This window comes from Eptatretus burgeri, chromosome 1, assembly GCF_056783735.1.
Source record: "Eptatretus burgeri isolate ZD-2024b chromosome 1, Ebu_testis_v1, whole genome shotgun sequence".
NCBI classification, from domain to species: domain Eukaryota; kingdom Metazoa; phylum Chordata; class Myxini; order Myxiniformes; family Myxinidae; genus Eptatretus; species Eptatretus burgeri.
In genome coordinates this window covers 150,563,519-150,573,518 of record NC_140961.1, presented here as the reverse complement: position 1 = coordinate 150,573,518, position 10,000 = coordinate 150,563,519, and the positions used below count along the sequence as shown (strand labels likewise).

The 10,000-nt window shown below is 45.5% G+C and overlaps 1 protein-coding gene and 1 long non-coding RNA gene across 2 annotated transcripts in view; one reads left to right on the top strand and one right to left on the bottom strand.

Annotated features, from left to right (window-relative positions):
- The window catches only part of LOC147035742 (extracellular calcium-sensing receptor-like), a 103,274-nt gene that overhangs the window by 17,824 nt on the left and 75,450 nt on the right, over positions 1 to 10,000 (top strand). The gene's annotated exons all lie outside the window — the stretch shown is intronic.
- LOC147035743 (uncharacterized) lies at positions 3,451 to 7,529 on the bottom strand. The gene is made up of 2 exons (XR_015049529.1): positions 5,388 to 7,529; positions 3,451 to 5,106 (listed from the first exon to the last, which is right to left on the bottom strand). It is a non-coding gene; the product is annotated as an uncharacterized LOC147035743 (long non-coding RNA).

Below are 10,000 nucleotides of genomic sequence, written 5' to 3'. Positions count from 1 at the left end.
CGTCCGTCCCACGCACGCAACATCTCCTCGAAAAGCTCCGCCGTCATCCACGCCTTCGAGTTCGCCTTGTACTTGACCGGGATCTCTTTGTTCTTGAAGGCACGGGGTTTCTTGGAATTGCCAATCACCAGAAGAGGGAACTTCTCGCTGCCGCTCATGTTTGCCCCAACCAGAAGAGTGATCCTTTGCTTGCTTTTCTTTCCTCCAGTACACCGCTCTCCCCTGAAAGCCATGGTCTTATTCGGAAGCACTGCCAGAAGAGTCCAGTCTCGTCCAGGTTGAAGACCTCGTCTGCGGAGAACTGCCTGAGTAAGGGCCGGAGAACCTGTTGTTGCCACTCAAGAAGGGATTGCGAATCCACCGCTCCAGCTTCGCCCTGCACTGTCTTGAACGTGATGCCGTGGCGCTTCTTGAAATTGCCCAACCAACCGTCGCTCGCCATGAAGTCTGGGATGTGCATCAGCTCGGCCAGTTTCATCGCCTTCTCCTTGATCAGATCGCCGCTGACAGGCACATTCTGTCCTCTTGATTGCTTCAGCCACATGAGCACTCCCTCATCAAGCTTCGGGTTGTGAGCCTGTGTCAACTTCATGCGCTTCGATGGAAATCCAGCTTTGATTGCAGCCTCGATTGCATCCTTCTTGCTGAGAATGCCCTTCACGGTGGTTCTCTTAACTTCGATGCCCCATTGCTTGCTAATCTCCCTGGCCAACTTGGACTGATCCGGCTCCTTCTTCGCGGCATCGATGATCTCCTTCTTCTCCTTCAGCGTAAAGTCGGTTCGCTTGAGTTTCTGAGCTGACATTATGGGCTGAATTTGAAAAAAAATGATGTCACTGTTGTACGTGTGCCTGCGTGTCTGTGTGTGTGCTCGCGCTTTTTTGTGTCTCGTTGTGCGTGTTGTGATTGGCTTGTGGCTGGCATCGGGGAGAAGAATCGCGTGTTTTGACACAGTCTGACTATGCGCGTACGTATTGAGTTATGTTGTGCGCAGCTGGACTGTAGTTCGTCGCTTCGCCTTTGGACGTGAGTGTGATAATCGAGCACTGCGCAATACAGACTTTTTCACGACTCGTGCCTTTTAACAGTCACACAGTAGTGGCATGGTAGCGAGAGTAGGGGGTGGCATAGTAAATTTATTTTGCATTGAATTTTGTCGGGACCAAGCAAAAGTGGTATAATAGCGAGAGTGGCATAGAAGCGAGGTGGCATAGTAACGAGCTTTGACTGTATATATATATATATACATATACATATATATATATATATATGTATATATATATATATATATATATATATATATATATATATATATATATATATATATATATATATATATATATATATATACATATACATATATATATATATATATATATATATATATATATATATATATATATATATATATATATATATATATATATATATATATATATATATATACATACATATATACATACATATACATACATATACATACATATATACATACATATATATATATATATATATATATATATATATATATATATATATATATATATATATATATATATATATATATATATATATATATATATATATATACATATACATATATATATACATATTGTTGTGGTTACCAAATTCGCAAACCACCATTCAGGTCCCTTAGGTGAGGTATCTCGGCAAGTATATGTGTAGTTAGGCCCAAACCCGTTGTCTAGTGGGAATAAATGTTATTCATGCGTGCTGCGACTCTTCAGGATAGCCGTTTTTCTTTTACTATCTTTATTTTGGACCAACCGCCATGATTACCACCACAACCACAACATCAACCACCAACCACAACGCCGCTTCACCACAACCGCCACGACCTTCCCGTCACACCTCGCAACCGTAGCATCGCCACCGTTCTTGCCCCGCTGTGGGTACCGGTGTTGGACTCGTGCAGAGCGCGCGTCGAACAGCGTGTACAAAATCACGGATTTTGTGCTTCAAAAACGGATCAAAAACGACACACGCCCACTTTTTGCCGTCCAATCGGTGAGCGAGGGGCGAATTGGCCCCGCCTCCAGGACGATCGATATATGCAAATTTGTGGATCAAAAAGCCTTCACGCCCACTTTTTCTCGGGCCAATGGGGAGCGAGGTGAAAGGTCAAAGGGAGGGGGTCAAAGGCGAAGCTACGGGGGGATAAAAGGACCGTGTTCGTCAGCCAGACGAGGGGAGAGTCCAAAAAGAGGAGAGTCCAAAGAAGAGTCGAGAGTCGGGGAGTCCAGAAGAGGAGAGTCGGAGAGTCCAGAGGTGGAGAGTCGGAAAGTCCAGAGGCGGAGAGTAGGAGAGTCGGAAGCAGAGGGTCAAGACTTCGCGGGCGGTGGAGCTGCTCGTCGTGTGCGTTGGAGTCGGAACGGAGGGGACGAGCTGTGGAAAGGCGGCGACACCAGACGAGGGGGTGCTCGCGTCGTGCAGGGAGCTGCACCCGAGGGAGGCCGACAGCGCGACCTGGCCGAGGTGGAGACGCTCGTCGCGGGATAATAAAGATCCTCTATACCCCGAGCATCAGCAACCCCCTCCTGTTTTCCCCCGCGCTGAGATAGTGCGACCAAGGGGGCCCCTTTCCCACCCCCTACCAGACACCCTCCGCGAGGCCCGCGGGGTTGGGGCGCCATCGCCGCTCCGCGTCTCATCACCAGACGGGTAGGCGCGACCCAGTCTCGGCCTCAGGCCCGCCTCATCCTTGAGGGTATTTCTTTTCCTTGGTTTTGGGTATGTGTTGTCGGCGCCGTCTGTGAAGTAGAATTGTATAAGTGTTGCCGTGTGCTCGGGAGTCGGTATTAGCTCTGCATTGTCTTCGCTTTTACATTTGCTTTTTGTGTAAATGGAATTGTGTTTTTCTTTTTTTTGTGTGCTTTTGGTGGAATTGAATATGAGTGCTTTCCGTTCGGCGCGAATAAATGTGCTTTGTGTTGAACTGTTTCCCGCTTCGCTTCGTCATTTCTTTCATTGAATCCTCATCTTGCTTCACGTAAAGGGTTGGTAGTGGGCTGAATACGCCCGATAATTAATCGAACCGTCGAGGTCGACGAATAACACCGCTCGGTTATCCCGATAGTACGGAACGGGTCGCTTAAGTGGCCCGTGTCCGAAGTCGACCTGCGGCGAGGTGCGATCGCCCGGTCTACCCTCCGTGTGGGTACTTAGGTAGGTCGAATTTGGCGAGCAACCCTATCCCACGCGGGGGCTGATTGGCTCGATCGCGGTGAGACCGAAAGGTCCACCCGTGACTGGTTCCCGGCGTTAGTCCGAGAGGGTCACGACTGGATTGTCCGTCCGGTGGGCGACGTGCTGCGATTCGAGTTACGTGGCCGTCAGCACGCCGGCGGGCGCGAATACCGCAACAATATATATGTTGAGATCCAGGTGAGGTCCACAGCGATTAAGGTCAAGCTTTGTTCATCACCGATCTTGGGAGAGAAGGTTTTATTTCACATCAGACATATGCATATGGAGACAACAGGCTTTGAACACAATAGTCCACCCAGCCTAATCCTCTGGTGAGCGGTCTTTCGGTACTGCCTTATATTCAATTTACTGCGACCTTTGAATGACTGCGTGTCAAAGAGGATTTATTACCATTCATTAATCTATTGCATTCTTCTGTCAGTACTGCTGATAAGAGAGCGCAGAGAGTGCAGAAACAACACCCTTGATTCCCTTAAAGAATTTTAAAAGGTAGCCTCCTACATGTTGTTTAGGCCTTAACAGTTCTGGGCAGTAGTCCAACAGATTCCAGGTAGCTCAGCTGCCCGATTAGCAAGGTCATTCAAACGGTCGACAAGGCCAGCTGTGTTGTAACAATGTCAAAACAAGTTTCTTGACAGTGCACAGATAAACTAATGGGAAGATTTATCCTTTCCCTCTTTCCAATTGAAACTAAAGACTTAACCAAACACTAGTAGACATGTTTGGTTGCTGTTAGAGTACATACAATCCCCGACATTTCCCTCCTCTTGTTTCTTTGAAACATTTGCAAAAGAAACTACAAATGAAGAAAAGGAGCATCCGCAGGCCGGCAGGTCAGCAGACAGCAACCTCCAGTGGGTGGCCATCCTTATGTTTAGCTCCAGATGGTCCAAAACGGTCGGGAGTTCCAGCTGCGCCCCCTAGCCCAAAAGGGGGTTCCTACCCACTTTCCAACCGGTCCACTAACACCCCAAGTCTTCAACAAGGGAAATCGGGAAATATCGCAACATTTAAACATAGAATATAAGGAAACCAAGCACTCCCAAAAGCTGTTCGTACAAGAATTGCTCATGGCTAAACAAGAATGAAGTTATACAGGAATATACGTTCCATTAAATATTTGATTATATATATATATATATATATATATATATATATATATATATATATATATATATATATATATATATTGCCGCTTAATGGACTTCATGAACAACAAGTAAGGCAGTGTTAAAGTATAAAAATGTAATGTTCTTTATGAACAAAGCAAAAGAATATTTGATAAACTGCAAGCCAGAGTATAATGAAGGCACAACTTGCCAGCAATTACCAACAAGGCAAATCAAATGGTATTTCTACCTAGCCCTTCAATTGGTGCAAGCAACGAAAGACATTCGTCCAATGTGAGTTGAAGCAATCGTTCATCACTCGAAGGAAGCCTGAGTAATGGATCGGCGACTACTGCAAGGTTACAATATGTTTCATTGTTCGTGGGTTGGGGTGACATGGGTGGGGTACATAGTATTGGGTAGGGGGGGGTAGGTGTAAGTGCAGGGAGGTTTGAGGATGGCAGCAGTCCAGCGGTGTTCACCGGGGCCATCTCCGTCTGTACTAGCTGGGTACTGGGCTTTGTTGTCCATCCTGAAAAACACTTTCCAATGGCCTTTTGGGCAATTACCTTGAAAAGCATCAGTAATATAAGTCCACACAATATTAAAGGCACTACAAGTCTATACAATATTAACAGCAACATTATTATTTAGGCAATTATACTTGACACTAATTACAACAATAATATTTACAATATGCAAATGTATTAATGGGTGAGCAGCACTGTGAGCGCTCAAGGCATGGTGTAAGCTCCTTTCTCAACTTGCGCTAGAAGACAAAAAGTCTCATGAGATGCATATTTACATATAAGGGTCATACAAGTATTTTCCATACATGCCTTCACTATACCTGGTATTGTCCATTTTCCATGATTATGCATATGCTAGTCAAAACACTGCCACATCTATCATAAACCTCCATCAGCATTTTACTTGTAGATTTCCTTTCTTTCTTGTTACAACTTCCTGTATCTTCGTGTGTAGTGAGATGCGTGAGTCCATGTTTGGCTTACCTTTTCACTTGAAAGTTCGTTGAGTAATCAGTAATACCTGGAAGAGTCTTCCCCAGGGCGCCCCTCCGCCAGAACACCTTGTTGGCTCCTCAGCTGGTGGGGGGTCGGGTCGGGTTGTGGCCCCATACAGAGGTCCTCGGGGTCTTCCTCCCTGAGTTCGCTGTTAATTATTATGATGGCCTGGGTGAGGGGTGAGGCTTCACAGCATTTCTTTAGACAAATGGAAATGAGACGTTTGATCAGAAATACTCCAAAAATGATTCCCACGACGATTAGGATTGCTGCCCCGACCAGGCACAGTAACCAGTCTCCCCAGTCATGAAATATAGATCTCCACCCTGCGTAACCCTCCTTGCGTTCCACTCGATCGCTAGTGAGAGCTTCAAGCCTTATAGGTGAAAACACCTATAAGTGAAATGTGTTCTTCTCCGGGAGGTTACTGTATTTTCACAAGATTTCACAACTGTACTCCAAAAGGGTTCTTTCGGGGCCCATGGAACTTGGGTAATTAGAGATGCGTGTTGACCCCATATGAATCCTATTTGTGCAAAGTGCCCCCGCTGGGTTTTGTCATAGCATAAGACCATCTAATTGATTTTATTTCCTCGTTTCGTTCTATCAAATCGTAAGTTTCCTCGGCTTGGACGCAAGACAGTTCTATGAGCTGCTGTGGCTGGATGGTTGTCAGCCCTCTGGAAATGAGTGGTGCGGTCTTGCCAGGTTCCTTTGAAAATATCTTTACCTTATCTAGTTCTTGGTTGTATGTTTTCCCCAACCTTGCGTATTCACCCGCTTCCATCCTTTCTCCAGCCGCTCCCCTCCTATGTCGCTGTGGGGTTGGTACTGGTTCATTTCCGTGTCCCCCTTTGCCACGGAGGTGTATATGGTTTCTTTGGCTTGAGTGTGTTAGTGTGTTGCCTAGTGATAGGTCCCTCCCCCCCCACAAAGGAGTAGTGTCAGTACCAGGAGTTGCATGTTGTGTCGTCAAAGGTTCTGTCACTGTCTCCGTTACTACAAGGTTTACAGCATGCCACTGCACTGAACACTGCAGTCAACTGCAACATAATGACAAGTATTTGTGCAAAAGATTATTTTTAAATGATACCTCCGTACGAGGCTCCCACCATGACTAGAGCTTGCAGGACTGGAAGTTGCTCTGGGTGCGTGGTGAGTGGATGTGAAGGCCAGAGACCTTACTGTACACTACTGTAGATTTTGATCAGGCAAGCATACCTTCCATCCATCTCCTTGTCTGACGGCCTGTAAAGTGTTCTGGTGTTCGTTGCTCCATCTTGTGGTTCTGGGGCGCATCTCAATCTGTTCACCATTCTTCCTAACTCCCCTGCACTCTGTCTGTTACTAACTGCCATTGAGATGTGCGGTGTTAGTCCTTCCCTGTGCTTCATTAGTTCGCGCTCTCTGGCGGCTTGTTTCACCTCCACCGCCGCTCCTTCCTTCCCGATCCATCGGTTGGTTATCATCAGAGAGCGTTTGACGGTGTAATCTCTATGTGCTTTGGCCACGTATTCATAATCCTGCCCTGTTTCATCGTAGTCGACAGTGAGTGCAGGGCAAAGCCAATTCCATTCCTTCTAGATCGATGTCGTTGCTAAGCAACCGTTCCTCTACATCCCTTTAATTCCGCTTATGCTTCCCAAATCCAATGAATTTATCCTGACAGATAGAGGCTCATATAAAGACAACAGACATGCTTTTCTGTCCGCTCCCAGACAAACATCTCGACCCCGACAGGCAGAGAATCGAAACGCTCCCTCGTCAAGGCCCACGATGGCTGCGTGTTCAAACAGCACGAGCTCCGCCCGTAATTTTTCCCCAAAACACCGCTATCCTCATAAGTGCGTAGCCTACCAAACGTCCTTGTTCTTGGATGTCTGACATGTAGACAAGGACAAATGTGTCCAAGAGCCACGTCCTAAAGGTTTTGTCTTCACCAGAAGAAGAATAATAAGAAGAACAACGCGGAGCTCTCTTAGAGCCGGCATTCACTACGCGAGACGCGGCCAAAAGATAAACCCACATTAAATAAAATCCCTTCCTTGTTCAAAGCATTTAAAATCCCCCTTTCCATCCATCCTAAATCCCTCGGTCCTGCGCCTCTTCCGCGTCTTTTTTTTTTTTTTTCGTCACGAAGCCCAATCAACAACAACAACAACAACAACAACAACAACCAGAACAAATATATATATATATATATATATATATATATATATATATATATATATATATATATATATATATATATATATATATATTACAGCCTTGTTTCAAAGCATTGTCGCTTCCATGTTCTGATAGCGCGTGCACTCGCCTCGAAACAAAAAATCGAGCGATGCTTTGAAACGTCAACGTCAATGTCCTTATTAATTAATTTTACCACAAAGCTATCTCTTTAAAATCTAGTTTGTCCACCATTTTCAAGATCAGCCGCCTCGAGAAATTCTCGTACATTGCTCCGACAAGCAGGCACATTCACAGCAGGGTGTTAATTGCACTTTCAAGTTTGACAAAGCGCGCTGGGCCCATGCGTGATTACGTCATCACGCACTCACATGAGCAATACGTCTTCTCAGCGCGTTGGTTTTTACGATCAAACTCGCGTAACAAATATTTGACGACATCTCAAATACGTTCGTTTTAAATCGGAATTTTTACAGAATCCTATGAAGGGCGTCTCCAAACTTTGTAACATGTGCTAATCCATCTCGTAAACCCTCACGATAAGCTGTCCTTCGATGGGACGATTTCGTGCTTTCGGCGCCCCTGTTAAATCCGACGGCACGTCACGTGACTCGCAAAACCCCATAAAATAAGTTTTTTTTCTTCAGATTTACGAAAATCAAGTATAAAACATGCTTAATGACCCCAACAATGAAACCAGAATTGAAACTGACGTTAAAACGAACCCGTAACGTTGATCAGCCTTACGAAACATGCAAAGTGGAAACAGAACTGAATTTGAATTTGAAATCAAAATGATGCTCCGTGGAGACCATCCATTTATCACGTACAGTGTTCAAAGCCAAAACAGCATACAGAGTTTATCGGACCATGAGAAAACCCGAACGTTGGTCCATTTGACATCCCACACACAGCACGAGTACTGTAGGAAATTCTCACACATAATCCCCAAACTGTCTGCTGAAGTGGTTTTAATTATTCAATTCCCTATCGAGTTCACACACACACACACACACACACACACACACACACACACACACACACACACACACACACACACACACACACACACACACACACAAGCACACACACAAGCACATACACACACACACACACACACACTCTCTCAAAATGACATTTGCCCATCACTGAATTAACAACACGTGCAGAATCGGTCATCATCGTCCTTCCTCCGGATTTGGTGTGCGCAATTCACCTCGTCCAAAGTCTTCACATTAACAATGATGACCAATCATTATCTCCATACAAACATACAAGTTGTTCCACACATACAAGTTCCAGGTTGGAACACTCAACTTACATCTAACACAAAACCCAACCTTCCCCACCACATTGTATTCACAAATACATCCAAACAGGTAACTCTACAAACAGCCCTTCTCCTGGCTCATTAACTCTGTGTTCTTTTCCCGTTGGTTCAAGATTCCCTCTGAATCGAATCGCTTACGTCCTGTCTCACTTTGTGACTCCGTTAGCCACGCTGCAAACGCTCTCCAGTGTTTTCCACTTTCACCGGTAACTTTAAGTGTTGTTCCTTTGGGTAACTCTATGTTCTTTGCAGAGTTATTCCCCATCTTATGTTCTTAACTTGTCACCAGCCTAAAGCTTTAGTCTTGTCTCCTTTTATCACGGGATCAAAATCCCCCTTTCTTGCATACCGCCTGATAGCTTTCTTTCCTCTCTTTAATGTGCAAGATCAAAGTCCCGCTCTACTCAATCGCCTTTAGCCTTCTCTCTTATGGACGGGCCTTTAACCCTCCCCTTTATGGTACAGGATTCCAACCTGTTCCCTCGTTTCTACAGGACTCGAACCTGTTTTTATTACCACAGAATACAGGACTCGAACCTGCTTCCCCTTATTTCGTGCTCCCATTTTCTCGACTTTTTGTTCCACTAATTTTCTAGCCACCTCATTTACCTGTAGGGCTTCCTCCTCCCACATATACGCTCGCATGTCTGGCTCAGGTTTTACTTTATCATTCATTCGATGTTCTAGCCGGCTTGATAGGTTATCTACGATTTCTGATCTTAGAGAACCCCACCTTGGGAATGGGTGTGGATCTCTTTTTGTCCACCTTTCCCACAATGCCAATTGAGTGCATGGCTTAGGTCCATATTTTTCATACATTAATCCCGCAGCTGTATTCGGGGGTGGGGCATCTTTATCCCCTATTGATTTTGACGTCTTATTTCCCATATTTCCTTATTTCACTGATCCTTCCTAGAGTTTTCTTGGGCCGGGTTAGTGTTCTCCGCCTGGGGTGTTTCTTCACACTCCCAATGCACACTTCCCACTCCCTCACCCTCCCAACGGGGTTTTCACACCTTTCCCTCCTCTCAATCTCCCGTTCGGATCCTGGCCCTGGCGTATTCTTGGGTCTCCCCCACGGTCTCCCAAAGGAGTGTCCTGGGGTTCCCCTCAACCTTCCA